The sequence below is a fragment of the Mandrillus leucophaeus genome, unplaced genomic scaffold (genome assembly GCF_000951045.1).
Source record: "Mandrillus leucophaeus isolate KB7577 unplaced genomic scaffold, Mleu.le_1.0 Scaffold350, whole genome shotgun sequence".
Classification (NCBI taxonomy): Eukaryota; Metazoa; Chordata; class Mammalia; order Primates; family Cercopithecidae; genus Mandrillus; species Mandrillus leucophaeus.
The window spans coordinates 124,257-143,620 of NW_012103699.1; the positions used below are offsets into that span (position 1 = coordinate 124,257).

The window sequence follows — 19,364 nt, forward strand, 5'->3', positions numbered from 1 at the left end:
CCTGGATGAGAGTGAGACCCTGTCTCAAAATAATTAATTAATTAACATTTCCAAAGTTTGTAGCTTAGGAGCAGTAGGCTATACCCTGTAATCTATAGGCTATACCCTAGTGTGTAATCGGATAGACCATCTAGGTTTGCGGAAGTACACTCTGTGGTGTTCTTACAATGATGAAATCACCTAACAAGGCATTTCTCAGAACATAGCCCCATCATTAAGCAACACATGACTGTATACACAAGAAAGTGTTTGAATCAATATCAAATTTCCCTATGAAAAGAGATACCAATTTATATTTTTATCAGTCATGTATGGCTGTTTTCCCACATTCTCGCCCAAAACGCCATTCATTATGCCATAGCAATTTAAAAGATAATAATAATAGTAGCCAACACTTACTGAGTGCTTACTGTGTGCTGTTCTGAACAAGTCACATTAAATTCACTCAATTCTCATAGCAGTCCAATGAAGTGGGTACTCCATTATATAAAGGAGGAAACTGAGGTCTATAAAGATTAATTAACTAGCCTAAAATTCAGCAGCTGGCAAGTGGTGAGAGCCCAGGGATAGGAAACTAGGGAGTGCGTCTCCAGAGCCTTCGCTCTTAAGCTTTATGTCATACCATCTCTTGATTGCTGACGCCTCGTTATTTTAACATACATTTCATTGACTGTTACTGGAATTAAACTAATTTTGTATGTTAAATTCTTCTTTTGCTAATTGGCTATTCCTACCCTTTACCCAATTTTCTATTGTAGTATTATAGAATATTTTAAGGCCGGCACAGTGGCTCACGCCTGTAATTCCAGCACTTCGGGAGGCCAAGGCAGGTTTGCCTGAGCACAGGAGCTCAAAACCAGCCTAGGCAACATGGCAAAAACCCATCTCTACAAAAAAATAAAAGATATAGATATAGATAAAGTTAGCCGGGTGTGGTGGCATGTACCTGTAGTCCTAGCTAGAGGCTAATGTGGTAGGATCACCTAAACCTAGGAGGTCGAGGTTGCAGAGAGCCAAGATTGCGCCACTGCACTCCAACCTGGGTCACAGAGTGAGACCCTGTCTTTTAAAAATTTGTTTAGCCTGGGAACGGTGCTCACACTTGTAATCCCAGCACTTTGGGAGGCTGAGGCGGGCGGATCACCTGAGGTCAGGAGTTCGAGACCAGCCTGACCAACATGGTGAAACCCCGTCTCTACTAAAAATACAAAACTTAGCTGGGCATGATGGCGGGCACCTGTAATCCCAGCTACTCGGGAGGCTGAGGCAGGAGAATTGCTTGAACCTAGGAGGCAGAGGTTGCAGTGAGCCAAGATCGCGCCATTGCAGTCCAGCCTAAGTGACAGAGTAAAACTCCATCTCAAAAAGAAAAAAAAAGAAACAGAAGAGATGAAACTAATGAGTTGGAAAGGAAGGTGGAAAAGCTAAGGAAAGAATTGGAGGGAGGTAGGAGGACCGCTGGAAAGAGCGGAGCGTGTCACACATACTGTGGAAAACCGCAGTGATGACCTGGAGACAGGCTTCAGAAAGGTGCACAGGAAACAAAAGAAACAGATGGAATGTCAGATCGAAGCAATTAGAAGCTGATAGAAATCCAGACTGACAACAGCATTCCCATATTTGTATGCGAATGTTCCTGGCAGAGAGAGTAAATGGAATAGAAAATACTCTTAAGGATATAACATGAAACGACTTCATTAAATAAAGGAAGACCTGAATCTGCAGGTCCGAACTGCTTGCCATATTCCAGCAAAGAGTGTGAGAGAAATGATTGACACTGAAACACAACTACTGCTGAGGGTCTTAATCTCAAAAGGAAAGAGTGATCTCCCCATCAACAAATAAGTCAACAGCAAAAAGCAAAACAAAAACAATACTACTAATAAAGAGCCCGTTAAGAATATAGGCAGAAGAGGCCAGGGCGCAGTGGCTCACACCTGTAATCCCAGCACTTTTGGAGGCCGAGGGGGAGGCGGATCACCGGAGGTCAGGAGTTCGAGACCAGCCTGGCCAACATGGTGAAACCCCGTCTCTACTGAAAATACAAAAATAAGCTGGGCGTAGTGGCGGGCGCCTGTAATCCCAGCTACTCGGGAGGCTGAGGTGGGAGAATCGCTTGAACCTGGGAGGCGTTCAAACACTGCTTCAGTAAACAAGGAAGGAGGTCATGAGGAATCTAATGAGCCAAGATCGTGCCATTGCACTCCAGCCTGGGCAACAAGAGCAAAACTCCATCTAAAAAAAAGAAAAAAAAGAAAAGAATATAGGCAGAAGAAGCAGTCAGTTAGGACAAATACCCCTAACCTTGATTACATTCTTTTCTTTTTTTTTTTTTTGAGACAGGGTCTCGCTCTGTCACCCAGGCTGGAGTGCAGTGTCGTGATCTTGGCTCACTGCAGCCTCCGCCTCCCCAGCTCGAGCAATCCTCCCACTTCAGCCTCCCAAGTAGCTGGAACTAGGTTTTGCCATGTTGCCCAGGCTGGTCTCTAACTCCTGAGCTCAAACAATCCTCCCACCTTGGCCTCCCAGAGTGCTGGGATTACAGGCATGAGCCACCACACCCAACCTGGGTACATTCTTAATATGTGTTAGGAGCTTGAATTTTCACACCAGCCCTGAGATGTTGGTGCTATGAATACCCATTTCACAGACAAGAAAACAGACCCAGGCCAGGTGCAGTGGCTCACGCCTGTTGTCCCAGCACTTTGGGAAGCCAAGGCGGGAGGATCACTTGAGGTCAGAAGTTTAAGACCAGCCTGGCCAACATGGTGAAACTCCATCTCTACTAAAAATACAAAAATTAGCCAGGTGTAGTGGCGAGCACCTGTAGTCCCAGCTACTTGGGAGTCTGAGGCAGGAGAATTGCTTGAACTTAGGAGGAGAAGGTTTCAGTGAGCCAGGATCATGCCACTGCACTCCAGCCTGGACAACAGAGCAAGACTCTATCTAAAAAAAGAGAAATGAAAAAAAGAAAAGAAAAGAAGAGAGAAGAGAAGAGAGAAGAGAGAAAAGACAAAAGAGAAAAGAGAAAAGAAAAGAAAAGAGGTCCAGAGTTGCCATTTGATGAAGGAAGGATACAAACCCAGAACCTTGGGTGCTATCACTACACTACAGTGCCTCACCCACAAAGGAGGAAAATCTCAGTCTGGACAACACTTCACCACAGTTCTGAAGATGTCAGCCCAAGGAGAAACAGCATCTACAGCGAATTCTCTACCCAACCAAGTGGCCATTTATGTCCATGGCAACATATATATATATTCTCAATGATGCAGAAGTTTAAATGTAATGCAAATACGTGCTGCTTTTCTTTAGCAAACTTATTTCATTTTATTCAATTGAATTTCATTATAGGAGATACAGATGTGCATAATTATGTTAATTTACACATCATAATATACATTAAGACCATAAGAAAGCTTCTGAGAAAATTCCTGCTCAGTCAAAAGGTCCTCCCGAGCAGGGGCTGAGGGTCTTACACGTGGCTGAATCCACACACGATCTGAGTCATAAGAGGCACTGAAGGCACTGGAGGCACTGAAGGATGGGCTTGATGTACTTGGAACAGCTCAGTCACCTGTTTTGATGCAGGGCCTGTTGCAGGTGTGATGACTACAGTCAGGATCATGAGTGCTAAAGGAATTTGCCAAGGCAGTCATAGGTTTAAAAAAAAAAAATAGCAGATTTATTAGAGGGAAAGTACATTGCAAGGAATCAACGGGCAGCACAGCAGAAAAGGGACTGTCTTCAAAAAGGCAAGGGCTGGAAGGAGGCTTTACAGGGTCATGCTGGAGGGGTTTCGTGCAGTTACAGTCCTGCTGCTGGGGCCACGTGCAACGTGAGGGAACAGGATGTTGTGCAAGGGGCTGTTTGTGGTTAGCCATCTCTCAGAACAATTGTTCTCCCCAACTCAGGACCCCTTCCTCATTGTTGCCTACTTATGAAGATTTCTGGGCCCAAATCAATGTTACAGAAATGGGATCAGGTGAGACAATCCATGTATCACCTACGAATAGACTCAAAAGAATTGGAAGTAGGGTCTTGAAGAGAAATCTGTACATTCGTATTAATAGCAGCTTACTCACGATAGCCAAGGCATAGAAGCTACCTGAATGTCTATCAATAGATGAATAGATAAACAAAATGTAGTATATACTTAAAGCAGAATATGGTTCAGCCTTAAACAGGAAGGAAACTCAGACACATGTGACAACATGAATGAACCTTGAGAACACTGTGCTAACAGAAGTAAGCCAGGCATGAAAAAGACAAAATATTGTATTCCACCTATAAGAGGTACCTAGAGTAGTCAAATTCATAGAAACAGATAGGAGAATGGTGGTCTCCAGGGGCTGGGGGAAGGAGAGAATGGAGGGTTGTTTAATGGAAGCAGAGTTTCAGTTTTGCAAGTTCTGGAGAGGGGTGGTACTGATAGTTGCACAAGAATGTGAATATACTTAATACTACTGAACTGTACACTTAAAAATACTTAAGACGATGCATTTTATGTCACATATGTTTTATAGAAATACACCTATATTATATATATGTACACATATATTTGTATAAACATATAGTCCTGTAATGAAACATTTTTTTATGCTGGGTGCAGTGGCTCACGTCTGTAATCCTGGCACTTTGGGAGGCCAAGGTGGGAGAATTGCTTGAACTCAGGAGTTTGAGACAAGTCTGGGAAACAGAGCAAGACCACATCTCTATTAAATTTTTTTTTTTTTTTTTGAATTAGCTGGACATGGTGGTATGTGCCTACTCAGGAGGCTGAGGCGGGAGGATCACTTGAGCCCAGAAGACAGAGGCTGTTTTGAGTTATGATCTCACCACTGCACTGCAGCCAGGGCAACAGAGCAAGACTTTATTTCAGTAATAATAATAATAATACTTTTAAGAAAACGTTTTCAAGACAAAGTTATCTCCAAATCCAGCGTCCATCACTATAGAGCATTCAGAGTCAACAAGTCTTCGTGCTGTTGGACCTGCTGTGCTGGAGGGCTTCATGTCCATCAGATAAATATTAGCATTCCCTCTGAGTCTGTATGAGATTGGGCTTGAGGCATCCTTCATAGCACTGTCAAGGCACCACTCACGCCCAGATCTTCAGCACTGGTAGCATCCCCGTTCTCATTAGATAGCACAGCCATTTTCCCCAGTCTCTCCTATCTTTTAGAGCAGCGGTTCCCAATCTTTTTGGCACTGGGAACTGGTTTCATCAGAGACAGTTTTTCCACAGGCAGTGGGGGACGGTTTGGGGATGACTCAAGCATTACATTTATTGTGTACTTTATTGCTATTATTATTACATACTCACCATAATGTAGAATCAGTGGAAGTCCTAAGTTTGTTTTCCTGCAACTAGACAGGACAGGTATTGGAAGACAGTGACAGATCATCAGGCATTAGATTCTCATAAGGAGCATGCAAGCTAGATTCCTTGCATGCACCGTTGACAATAGGGTTCACGCTCCTATGGGAATCTAAGGACTCTGCTGATCTGACAGGAGGCGGAGCTCATGAGGTAATGCTCACTTTCTCGCTCGCCGCTCACCTCCTGCTGTGCAGCCCGTTTCCTAACAGGCCATGGACTGGTACTGGTCCCTGGCAGGGGGTTGGGGACCCCTGTTTTAGAGCACTGTTGAAAGACAGAACACTCATGATTTCACTCATCATGGAGACATCAGTCTGATGTCTCCTGACCTCCTGACCTCAAGTGATCCACCTGCCTCTACCTCCCAAAGGTGATCTGCCTCCAATATCCATCACTGGGATCCAAATGGTCTTTGCCAAGTTATAGTTTCTGGGTCAATATTCAGTCCTAGAATTCTGCTTAATTCTTTATCAGTGTGATAGAGTCAGTCTTCTCAATTCTTACTCTTAATAGCCTTCAGATCTGGGTATCAGACAACTTTCTTACTCCATTGACTGAAGGTACCAAATAAGGGACCTCTGTCCATCTGTGTCAGCTCATGGAATGCACAAACATCAGTAGCAGCAGCAAAAAGAACACTAGGTCACCAGTAAGGCTGATGTCGAACTCCATAGGAATGACTGGGCAGTCTACTGCCTCGTATTTCAAAAGTTCCACCCTGAGAGGCTGTCAAACCTAAGCTAACCTAAGTAGGCATATACCACTATGTCCAGCTAATTTAAAAAAATTTTTAGTAGAGATGGGGGTCTCGCTATGATTCCCAGGCTATTCTCAAACTCCTGAGCTCAATCAATTCTCTCACCTTGGAAGCCTGACGAAGAGCTTGCACCAGCCCATTGTGGTTGTTCTTTATTCCCAGGACCTTTGGGGTTCTTCTAGTCACTGCCACAGTGTTTTTTTGTTGTTGTTGCTTGTTTGTTTGTTTTTGAAACAGAGTCTCACTCTGTCACAAGCCCAGGCTGGAGTGCAGTGGCACGATCTCAGCTCACTGAAACCTCCACCTCCCAGGTTCAAGTGATTCTTCTGCCTCAACCTCCTGAGTAGTTGGGATTACAGGCGCCTGCCACCACCATGCCCGGCTAATTTTTGTATTTTTAGTAGAGATGGGGTTTCACCGTATTGGCCAGGCTGGTTTCGAACTCCTGACCTCAGGTGATCTGCCCACCTCGGCCTCCCAAAGTGCTGGGATTACAGGCATGCCACTGTGCCGGGCCAACTGCCACACTGTTTCTTTAGACTCTGACTTGCTCAGAGATGACCTTTTGTTCAGGTTTCTTGCCAGCACCATGGCCCGGCTGGTCTCCTGCCTCCTCTGGACTCTGCACATACATGTGTGTAACATGGCATCCAGCCAGCTGACTGAATCGAAATAACTTCCACACAGGGATGGCATGGTAGGAAAGAAGTTGCAGGGTTATTCAATCAATGTAAACTTAGAATTAAGAATAACTGGCCGGGCGCAGTGGCTCATGCCTGTAATCCCAGCACTTTGGGAGACCGATGCAGGCAGATCATAGGTCAACAGATCAAGACCATCCTGGCCAACATGGTGAAACCTGGTCTCTACCAAAAATACAAAAATAAGCTGGGCGTGGTGGCACACACCTGTGGTCCCAGCTACTCGGGGGGCTGAGGCAGGAGAATCGCTTGAACCCGGGAGGCAGAGGTTGCAGTGAGCTGAGATTGCGCCACTGCACTCCAGCCTAGGCAACAGAACGAGACTCTGTCTTAAAAAAATAATAATAACTATGGTGACCACTCTTACAAAATGTAATTTTTATCATTCTTCTCAGAAATCCATACGATGTAAAAATAAACATTTGTCGGCAGTAGACTATGACAATCCTAGAAAATACGTACATTAAAATGGGGGAAGGAGAAGAGAGGAGAGTGGAAATATGGCCACCTGTCAGTCCAAGGGTCTTTATTACAAATAATAGAAGCTTACCCTGGCTGAGTAAATATAAAAGGAATTTAGTTAGTTGGTTAGTTTCAACTTTAATTTTAGGTTCAAGGGGTACATGTGCAAGTTTGTTATGTGGGTAAATTGCATGTCAGTAGGGTTTGGTGTAGAAGTGATTTCATCCCCCAGGCAGTGAGCATAGTACCCAATAGGTAGTTTCTCAGCCCTTACCTTCCTCCTCAATCACCCCTCAAGTAGGTCCTGGTGTCTCTCGTTCCCATCTTTGTGACCATGTGTACTCAATGTTTAGCTCCCGATTATAAATGAGAACATGTGGTATTTGGTTTTCTGTGCCTGCATTAATTCAATTAGGATAATGGCTGCCAGCTATATTCATATTGCTGCTAAGGACACAATTCCACTAATTTTTATAGCTGCATTGTATTTCATGGTGTATATATGCTACATTTTCTTTATCCAGTCCACTGTTGATAAGCATCTAAGTTGATTATAAAAGGAATTTATTAAAGGGATTTTGAAGAGCTTATAAAATTGTTAGGAAGTCTAGAGAAGTGGGCTTAAGATTCATCTTCTGGGAACAGCACTCAAAACCACACTGCAGAACAGTCTGAGGAGGAAACTGCGGCAATCACCACCCAGCACTGCATGCTACAGTTTGTACCACTGTCACTCTGAGCCAGGAACTCAACCTTCTAGCCAGGGCCACTGCCATCAGAACAAAAGCTTCTAATGTCTTCCCCCTCAGATCATAAGTCGAAGTCTGGCACATGTGTGTCAGATAGAAACAGAGTCATATGTGCGAAGATGCAAGAGATTCTGGGAAGGTGAGTATTTGACATTTTCAGATCTATTAAGAGAAAGAATTGTTTCCCCACACAAGGACTCATAAAGTAGATAACTCCTCCAACCAGTGAAGGGGTTCAGTTGCTAGGGGAAAACATGCATGATAACTGTCCAGTATAGCCAATTTCTTCATATTTCATAGATGTGAATCAATCAATATAACTTCATTTCTGAAATTGATTAACATTATAAACATATTAAGGCTATAAAGATTTAATGCTTTTTTTTTTTTTTGAGATAGAGTTTCACTCTGTCGCCCAGGTTGGAATGCCGTGGAGCAATCTCTGCTCACTGCAACCTCTGCCTCCGGGGTTCAAGCAATCCCAAGTAGCTGGAACTACAGGTGCGCACCACTATGCCCGGCTATTTTTTGTAATTTTAGTAGAGATGGGGTTTCACTATGTTGGCCAGGCTGGTCTCAAACTCCCAACCTCAAATGATCCGCCCACCTCGGCCTCCCAAAGTGCTGGGATTACAGGTGTGAGCCATCGTGCCCAGCCTACACTTCTTAATTACTGGAGGACAAGAAATAAAGACCATGGCACATAAACTAGAAAACAAAAGAGAACGTAAAAGTTTCAAAAAACAAAATAAGACAGCAGAAACAATACCAAATATGTCTATCTTAATAATAAGTGTTAAGTGGGAAAACTAATTTAGAGTATCAGATTTAACCTTTAAAAATAATATATTTCACATTACACATAGACCTAAAATAAAGTGACTCAGGTTGAATGTAAAAAGATGAGCAAAAATATACCAGATATATTCAATATGCACAAGATCTGTATGAGGAAAACTACAAAACTCTGAGGGAAAAAAATCAAACATCTAAATAAAACGGAGAGATAGTCCATGTTCATGGATAAGAAGACTCAATATAGTTAAAACAGCAATTTTTCCCAACTTGATCTATAGATTCAATGTGATCCCAGTCAAAATTCCAGCAAATTCTCTTCCTTTTCTTTCTTTTTTCTTTTTTTTTTTTTTTGAGACAGAGTCTTGCTCTGTTGCCCAGGCTGGAGTGCAATGGCGTGATCTCAGCTCACTGCAACCTCTGACTCTAATATTCCTGTGCTGAAGGCCATGTGAGAACAACTCTTACTTAAGTTAATTTGGTAATATTACAACTCTCTTTCAAGCATCTTAGATTTAGCTCCCAATGTGCAATCAACTTTTGATGTGGAAAAAAAAGCCTATGCTGAAAGTAGTTAACAGTGGCTAGTCCACTGTTACGGACATTTGACTTAAGGATTCAGAGACGGACTCTGTTGAATTATTCTTTTATTCATACATATCGCCCACTCTGCCCTCTCTGGTTTCCACCTTCAGATATAACCTAACCCACTCTCAACTAGATGTTGCCTGTGGCCTAGGACCCAACCACTGGGCGGAAGCCTCTCCCCATACAGGCCATCCACCAACAAGTAAGAACTGCCCACGTTGAGCAGGAATAGTACGAAGTAGTTACTGGGATCCACTGAAAGCTATAATATGAAAGTATCTAGAGATTGGCCTTAGGAACTGGTGTGTAGGTCTCAAATATTTCCCAATGTTAGGAGGAAAAAAAAAAAAAAAGCACAAGAATTCACCCTGCAGTGCTTGCTGAGAATTTAGAGGTGGGGTATATACCTGTAATGTCCCGAGGATCCCGCTGAGGATAAGCAGTATATGATATCTTCTAGTGGTGTGTGCACCAAATTTGACCTTGTAAAATATACCATTACACCATGCTGGCTGCAACCTGGCTGTGCCATTAACTGTAATCCTGCTTTGTTTTTTGGAGTAGAAGGAGAAACAGGCAAAGCCAACCTAGGTGCTTTTAACTGATCCCCAGTAGTGCTGTTAACTAGACCAGCTTAGAAATAGGTGTGGGTCTGTCTACTTCAGATGCAAAGGATAAATGCAGTGGGTGTCACAGCCAGAATAATAATTATGTCATCTGTCTTGTCACGGAATGTGACTATGGTAATTGCGGCATTTTCTCCCATCATTGAAGCTTGTAATTATAGTGCAACTAACAGGATTATGTGCTAACTTGGGCTGCTTTAATCACCTCTTTTACTCTGAAATGTGATGGTAAAATTCCACAGTTGTTCCCAAGCTACCGATTCTTTTCAACATCTGTTGTCTTGTAACTCTAACAGTTCAATACTAAGACGGGGAGGCACAGAGATGCTCCAGGCATTTCATCACAGCAAACTTGAGGGAAAGCCGAATTCAGGCTTGATGAGAAAGCATACACAGTAAAGGAATTTTCAATTTTCTACCAGAATAAGATTTTCTCCTTGAAAGAAAATTGTCTATATTCCAAAGATGGCAGATGTTTAATGGTATCTGGCGGTGTCTGCAACCCCTATTTGGTACGTGTTGAAGGAAACCTCCAACCATAAACATCAATCTAGGGCTGATTAAGAAAATCTCCCTCTCAGCGGAAGGAGCAGGCTTAGGTTAATTAATACCTGGATGCTGAGCTATTTGTTGGGACGCCACCTTTCATGTATCAGGCTCATTAAGATGGTCATTACCTATATTTATCTTTTCAGATCACATTAACAATAAACTTCAGGGGTTACCCGAGATACTTTGGTTATACAGGTTATATAGGACTCTGGACACTATGTGAAAAGAGGGGGTGATGAAGGCGGAAAACTCCCTTGACTATTTTGCTGTAAGATGACTTATGCTCTATTAGATGCAGCTGTGCGTAAGTGGGCCATTCTTCACAGTGTTACATTTCAGTAATTCTGTGTGCACCTAGGAAATTAATGTTGCATGGAACCAACCCAAATCCACACATACGGGCTTAAACTGAGCACTTCTTGATCGGCACTAATACTGGCTTCACTGTGTGTGCATTTCTGTTGCATGGATGCACAGAGAGGATTCAGCAAGCCAGAGGAGTGTAGCTATAACTCAGCAAACGCAACTGTGATCTTAAAGCAACAAAAGGAAGCAACCTAAGAACAACTCGTTTTCTTGCAAGAAAAATTGTGGCATCAAGTACAGCATCACCTTTGGGAGGTGACAGAAAAATTCCTAGATTAGACCTGCTTAGACCTGGCAAGGCCAGACTATTAACAGCATAATTGTTAGGGTGTTGCAGACACTGGGCTGTAAGGGAAGAAGTTACTCCGCTGTGGAGTGGAACGCGGGCCCAAGCTGACCTCCCCTTGACTGAGCTGTTCCCCAAAGCCCCAACATTTTTTGAGTCCACTCCTTTAATGTTTGGTCATGATGTACATGATGTACTGGTTGATAATGCAGCTTCCACAGTGAGGCACCCCCTTGAGGCTGCTCCCAGAGAATTGAAAGAGTCGAATTGGCCCATGTTGGATGTTGATAACCACCTGGACAGGTAAACTGATCAAGGGGAAGAAAGCTGTCGTGACAGTTTAACCAGCCAACTTCTGATTAGCTGGATTGTATGTGTAGACAGAAGGGGATTGGCAGGTCACAGCCTAGAGGAAGGGGTGTCTTGGAGACCACAGTGACCGTGTCCATCCCGCACTTCTGAGGGTGCGGGGACAGAGGGTAAGTCCCAGCTGAAGACACTTCCTGTCTCTAAGTTAAATGAAATGATCTAAGATACTCTAGGTGGAAGACGCTCCTTCTTCTGGTCCTGTGAGCTCCCAGGTAGTTGTTCCACAAGGATCTCTCCTCTTGTGCGCTGGCTGGGCAGGTGAGAACGTTCCAGGCCGCTTGAGAATTACGGGTCTCACTGTCAATTAACAAAGCAGCTGCTGTAGTATGGCGGCTGAGTATAGATTCTGCATACAGTGTAGATTATAGATTCCGTATCGAGTGTAGATTCTGTGGAGTAGAAAAGAGGTCCCCAACCCCCGGGTCATGGACCAGTACTAGTTTGTGGCCTGTTAGGAACCGGGCCGCACAGCAGCAGGTGAGCAGCAGGTGAGCAAGCAAAGCTTCCTCTGTATTTACAGGTGCTCCCATTGCTTGCATTACCGCTTGAGCTCTGCCTCCTGTCAGATCAGCAGCCGCATTAGATTCTTACAGGAGCACAAACCCAATTGTGAACTGTGTGTGTGAGGGATCTAGGTTGCAAGCTCCTTATAAGAATCCTGTGTCTGACTATCTGTCACTGTCTCCCATCACCTCCAAATGGGACCATCTAGTTGCAGGAAGACAAGCTCAGGTCTCCCATTGATTCTACATTATGGTGAATTGTATATAATTATTTCATCATGTATAACAATGTAATAGTGATAGAAATAAAGTGTACAATAAATGTAATGCGCTTGAATCATCCTGAGACCATCCCCCCATCCCCAGTTAGTGGAAAAACTGTCTTCCATGAAACCACTCCCTGGTGCCAAAAAGGTTGGGGATGGCTGTAGTATAGTATAGCTTAGCTTCAAATTCTGCTGCTTTCTCCCTCTCGCTCTCTTTTTTTTTTTTTTGAGATGGAGTCTCGTTCTGTCACCAGGCTGGAGTGCAATGGTGTGATCTCGGCTCACAGCAACCTCTGACTCCCTGGTTCAAGCGATTCTCCTGCCTCAGCTTCCCAAGTAGCTGGGATTACAGGCATGGGCCACCACGCCCAGCTAATTTTTGTATTTTTAGTAGAGATGGGGTTTCACCATGTTGGCCAGGATGATGTCAAGCTCCTGACCTCGTGATCTGCCCGCTTCGGCCTCCCAAAGTGCTGGGATTACAGTCATGAGCCACCATGCCCGGCCCTGGTTTCCTCTCTTAATAGATGGGTGACCTTCTTAACCTTTGTGCCTCAGTCTCCTCATCTGTAAAGTGGCTTTAAGAATAGTACTTATCATGTATACTTGAAAATGGCTTGCCAGACTCAGTGGCTCATGCCTGTAATCCCAGCACAGATTATAGAGAGGCCGAGGCGGGCAGATCACCTGAGGTCAGGAGTTTGAGACCAGCCTGAGCAACATGGTGAAACCCCCATCTCTACCAAAAATAAAAAATTAGCCAGGCATGGTAGCAGGAGCCTGTAATCCCAGCTACTCAGAAGGCTGAGGCAGGAAAACTCTTTGAACCCAGGAGGTGGAGGTTACAGTGAGCTAAGATAGCCTTACTGCACTCCAGTCTGGATGACAGAGAGAGACTCCATCTCAAAAGAAAAAAGAAAATTGCTAAAAGAGTAAATTTTACATGTTTTTAACCGCAAAGAAAAGTATATGAGGTAATGGATGTGTCAGTTAGCTTGATTTAACCATTCTATAATGTATACATGTATCAAAACATCATGTTGTATACCATAAATATATTCCATTTTTATTTGTCAATTATAAATAAAGAATTGTGCTTTTTTTTTTTTTTTTTTAGAGACAGGATCTTGCTCTGCCACCCAGGCTGGAGTGGCTGGCTATTTTTTTCATTTTGTGGTAGAGTCTTGTTATGTTGCCCAGGGTAGAATCGTACTTATCAGAAGAATTAAATGGCATAGTACATCTGTTGCATGTAGCACAGTGCTGGCACCTGAGAAGCGATCAGTAAATGTAAATGTTAGCTTCTATTTGTATTATGGTTTTATCCAGCTGCCTCCTGAGCTTGTTTAATATAGGCCAGCCACAAGAGATGATCCATTCTGAGTGTGCCAGGAAATCATGTTTCTGGGCCCAGAAGTCCAGTGATTGCCCTCTGGAGAACGGGGGCAGATTCACCAAGGTGTCCGCTACTGTGTGGGACTGGACAGGTTATCAGATGCCCGTCTCCTGGCCTCTCATCATGGATCCACAGTGGCATGCAAGTGTTCTTTTGTGACATTTCAGCACACATGGATTATTATAGTGACTACATCATGTTTGAGATCACAGTGAGATCTTCTAGAGGGCCTTGTGCTTTCCCTTGCATCCTTTCAATTAGCTAAAGGGTAGATAGTGAATACTTCCTTCCTGAATGACATAAAGAGGATTATAGAGAATTCAGATGAAACTGGAGCATGCCCAGAAAAAATGAAGTAGATGGGAAGAGTGAAAACTAGAAAACTGGAGAGGGCATGATGGTCAGGCAAGACATTATTTATTTTTTTCTTTTTTTGAGATGGAGTTTCATTCTTATTGCCCAGACAGGAGTGCAGTGGTGCAATCTCAGCTCATTGCAACTTCCAACTCCCAGATTCAAGCAATTCTCCTGCCTCAGCCTCCTGAGTAGCTGGGATTACAGGTGCCCACCACCACGCCCAGTTAATTTTTTGTATTTTTAGTAGAGACGGGGTTGCACCATGTTGGCCAGGCTGGTCTTGAACTCCTGACTTCAGGCGATGCACCTGTCTTGGCCTCCCAAAGTGCCGGGATTACAGGTGAGCCACTGTGTCCAGCCGAGCCATTCTTAAACGGAGCTCCCAGAAGAGCTCACTGGAGTCAGGGGTCCAGACCTAGCAAACCCAAGAGGACAGTGGCTCCTAGAGGAGCAATGTGGTTGTTCCAACACTGCAGCCCTTGTATGTGCTGCCCAGGCAGCAGTGAAGACCACCGCCCAGGGGTTGCCAGAAGGGCCACTGGATGAATTTAGTGGCTGTCCTAACATGGTGGCCATGAGGGAGACCCCAGACCTCAGCAGCTTCTGCATCTCTGGGCATGGTGAGAAGCCAGGAGTGGAAACTAAGAAGGTCATGACTCCAGCAGCTGGGGAGGGCACTCGGTTTTCCTTAGAAGGTGGCAGCAAGGGAGGGCTCAATCTCCCAAGCCCAACGGCTCTGAGTTTGCACACTCACCATGTGATTCCATTCTCTTGTGTGTCCATCACAGCCCTGTGGGCCTCAGAGTCTGTTTCCCTAAGCCTGTGCTCTAGCTCCTTGTGATGGCTTCACAGACCCCCCCGCAGATTCAGTTTTCCCCTGGGCCTCACCCATCTGGGAAATTCCTATATGGGCGTCCTATAAACCACTGCAAACTTCAAACACTCCTATTAAACTCAACATACACATTTTTAGGATCTTAAATACTGACCATGCTATTAAAGGTAGAATCATAGACATTTTAGAGTAAATGGGGACCTTAGAGCTCTCCAACGCTCCTGAATTTTACAAATGAAGGAAGTGAAGCTCAGAAAGGTTGAGCTACTTACCCAAGGACACACAGCTGGCTTAGGGGTGGGGGTAGAACTAGAAGCCTGATGTTTATAGGAACTCATTTCTCCATGCCACATTCTTAACAAATGTAGGCTTTGTAAGGATTTACATTGACTCATCTGCTAAATTTCAAGTTGATTTATTTGAGTGATGTGTTTAGTTGATTCATTGTATATCTCTGCTGAAATTATTCCTAGCCATTGCTAAAGCGGTTAGGTCTGGGCTGAAAATCAGAAGAATCTCTGTAAAATGTTGAAAGATGAGCCAATTTTTAAAACCCAGAAGGGAATGTGTATGGCCTGTGTAGCTGGAGTTTTCTAAACATTTTTTTCTTCATCTATGGAACATTTTTATCATTCTAGGGAAGATTTAGACATTGAATGTACTAAAAGGATTTCATTTGACTGCTATATACTTACCCCTGCCTGTAATCCTCTAATAAACACTCGCAGGCAGAACAGCCTAATTGGCAGGATGAGTTAATGCACAGGCCACTTATTTGCCAAGCACATGACACAGACCATGAACAAAATAAGCTCGTAACTGCCTCTCCCTGTTAGCAAATGCTTGTCCGCACCCCGCCCTCTCGCAACCTGCTCTTCCTCTGGGCTTGAGCTTGGGGACAGTTTGATGTACAACTGCCACGCACCAGCAGGCTTCAGATAAGCCTGGAAAGAAATGCAGGGGAAAGAACTTTCTGGTCAGGAGAACCTCTCGCTGCAGGGGAGTGGCCACCCCAAGTTAAAACATGTGTGCTGGCCGGGCACGGTGGCTCACGCCTGTAATCCCAGCACTTTGGGAGGCTGAGGTGGGCAGATCACCTGAGGTCAGGAGTTTGAGACTAGCCTGGCCAACATAGTGAAACCCCATCTCTACAAAAAAATACAAAAATTAGCTGGGCATGGTGGGTGCCTGTAATCTCAGCTACTTGGGAGGCTGAGGCAGGAGAATCACTTGAACTTGGGAGATGGAGGTTGCAGTGAGCGGGGGTCGTGCCACCGCACTCTAGCCTGGGCAACAGAGTGAGACTCTGCCTCAAAAAATAAATAAATAAAAATTAAAAATAAATAAAAATAAAACATGTATGTTTCTAAAACATAGCTAAATATGAGTTCTGTTGGGGAGGATGAAGTGTCTCTCTGTGTTGGTCACAAGAGTGGATTGCAATAAAACCACTAATAATGATAATAAATATGATCACACTGGCTTGGCCAGGGGCTGCCTTCTGCTTTATTCTTCCAGAAACAGTTTAGCAAAGTCATTGTGAGACTACTGTCCTGGAGCCTCCACTCCTCACCTACTCAAAAGTATAGCAAGGCTGTTTGAGCCTCCTGCCATCCCTTATTCCTGTCTCCATGCTGACCTGCCTTGCAAGGGCAGCCTCCCTTTCTTGGAGGCACACTTCGAACCAGTCTCCTGGGTTTGCACGAACCCTCCCTCCAGCCTGGGCATGAACTTGTCGTAGGCTGTGCGCACTATAAAGCCTATCCTAGGGCTTATCCTCACTCTACGTGGACACCTCTTCCCTGGACCCACTCTGCGAAGGGGCCTTTAACCAAATACCTGTGCTCTGTGCCCTCATAGGTCTCCCAGGCAGCTGCGGACCTCCTGGCCTACTGTGAAGCTCACGTGCGGGAAGACCCTCTCATCATTCCAGTGCCTGCGTCAGAAAACCCCTTTCGCGAGAAGAAGTTCTTTTGTACCATTCTCTAACTTCATGTGTGATGAAAACGCCTCCTTTTCTGACCTTCAAAGTCCCCTGTAGAGACCATGCATGCTCTAAGCCTTAGGGAGTGAGACCAACACCCATCCCTGCCCAGCCAATGGTGGCCAGGGCTTGTCTTATGTTTTCGTCTGTTTTCTTCGTGGCATTCAATTTCATTTTTTTCCTTTTCATTTTCATGTTATTTTCATTATTGGCAAAGAAGATCAAAATTGTTATAGCCAAATAACAAATGTGCCATGTAAAAATAAGTCTGGAGTTAAGAGTTTAAAATTTTTAAACATCAATTTCCAAGTGTATATCATATTAATACATTTCAGGGGATAACTTATTTTAAAAAAAAATGCCTACATAGCTCTTATTTGCAATATTCAGTATCAAATGAGAGCATTTTGGCCAACTGAAACATATAACGTTCTCATCTCCTTTCGTGGAGAAAGCAGTTGCAGAGGTTCTCTAGTTCCTGCATTTCCATCATCCTAGTGAAAAGACAACCCACAGGATTGGAATGGTTTTCTTTTGTTTGTTGTTGTTGTTGTGGTGGTGGTGGTGGTGTTGAGACAGAGTCTCGCTCCGTTGCCCAGGCTGGAGTGCAGTGGTGCGACCTCAGCTCACTGCGACCTCCACCTCCTGGGTTCAAGTGATTCTCCTGCCTCAGCCTCCTGAGTAGCTGGGATTACAGGCATGCACCACCATGCCCAGCTAATTTTTTGTATTTTTAATAGAGACAGGGTTTCACCATGTTGGTCAGGCTGGTCTCAAATGCCTGACCTTGTGATCCACCCGCCTCGGCCTCCCAAAGCGCTGGGGTTACAGGCGCGAGCCACCGCGCCCAGCCGTGGAATGGTTTTCTTAACGTATCCTCCCGGGGCCATGGTGGATGTCCCTTGTTTCAGTGGTCCTGCAAAGATAGATGGTGGGCAGACACTGAAGTCAACTTGACTGTAAAAGTACCCCATGCCGTTGATATGCTGTAGCAGACCTGTGGGTGCGGTCTCCCCTCTCCAAATGCCACCTCTTCCTGCTCCCTCCTCTTTTGGTTCCTACTTAGTAGTTCCATTGTGGGCTGCAGTAATATAAGCACCTGTTCTGGACACAGCGCTGGGCCCGCTGGGGTTTTACTAGGGCAGTCCCTCCTCTGCAGGAGTGAGTCATGGTGACAGCAGCCCCCTGTGTGCCCCCTAGTCATCTGAGCATTGGTGTGCATTAAGGTACTTAATCTTCCAACAATAAATACCATAAGTGCATGTCTGTTTTGTTTTATTTTATTTATTCATCTTTTTGAGACAGAGTCTTGCTCTGTTGCCCAGGCTGGAATGCAATGGCACAATCTCAGCTCACTGCAACCTCCACTCCCAGGTTCAAATGATCCTCATGTCTCAGCCTCCCTAGTAGCTGGGATGACAAGCGCAGGCCAGCACACCTGGCTCATTTTTGTATTTTTAGTAGAGACGGGCTTTCACCATGTTGGCCAGGCTGGTCTCCAACTCCTGGCCTCAAGTGATCTGCCCACCTCGGCCTCCCAAAGTGCTGGGATTATAGGTGTGAGTCAGTGCACCCGGCCATATGTCTGTTTTAGAGTGAGGGGAAACTGAGGCACAAAAAGTTTATGTAGTTTGCCCAAGGTTACACATGGTTAGCAGAAAAACTGGGGTTTGAGGGCAGGCAGCCCAGCCCCAGAGTTCCCTTAGCCCCCTGAACTGTGCTACCTTCCAGGTCTACCTGTTTGCAGGTAGGGAGACCCGCAAACTATCTTAACTGCACACCGTGAAGCAAACACCTTTTTTGCACCAACCCATGGCACACTTCACTTCCCATGTTCACCAGGAGGAAGCCGAATTCTGGCAGTTTAAGGAAGGTGATTCATGGATGCCCCAAGGAAAGGCTAGACATTGATGAATTAGCTCTTGGATTGTCTAAGATCAACCTGAAGGCCCTACCTAAACCAAACTCATATGACCCCAATGAAAGAGGAGAATACACTGTGGGAGCAGAGCTCTTTGTCTAAGTTTGTTCTATTCTGTTTATTTGGAAACTGCCTGTCTCCCTAGTTCTGACCAAGACTTGCTGTGTGATACAGAGCAGGCCATTCTGTGCCTGAAATGTTCTAACCTGCAAATTGGGCTTAATGGTAATTATCCTGCCTTTCTGTCTGAGAGGAAACAGAGATGCGACATAGATGAAAGCTCTGATTATCATTTAAAACAAATAAATGTACTAAATGCCATGGTATAATATAGGGAAGAATGGATTACTTCAAAGAGACCATGGTTCCGTTGGATGAATAAAATTGCCTGCAAAGAGGCACATATAATTTTCAGATCAATTAATGACTTGCTGCCCTCGCAAATGGATTTAGGACATTTTTATTCCT

At 44.5% G+C, this 19,364-nt stretch overlaps 1 long non-coding RNA gene across 1 annotated transcript in view; it reads left to right on the forward strand.

Moving 5' to 3' along the window:
* The window catches only part of LOC105546228, a 44,541-nt gene extending 26,304 nt beyond the window's left edge, over positions 1–18,237 (forward strand). Inside the window, exon 3 of the long non-coding RNA XR_001007058.1 lies at positions 16,852–18,237. This is a non-coding gene — a long non-coding RNA (uncharacterized LOC105546228). The remainder of the gene's footprint in view (positions 1–16,851) is intronic.
* The last annotated feature ends 1,127 nt before the right edge of the window (positions 18,238–19,364 follow it).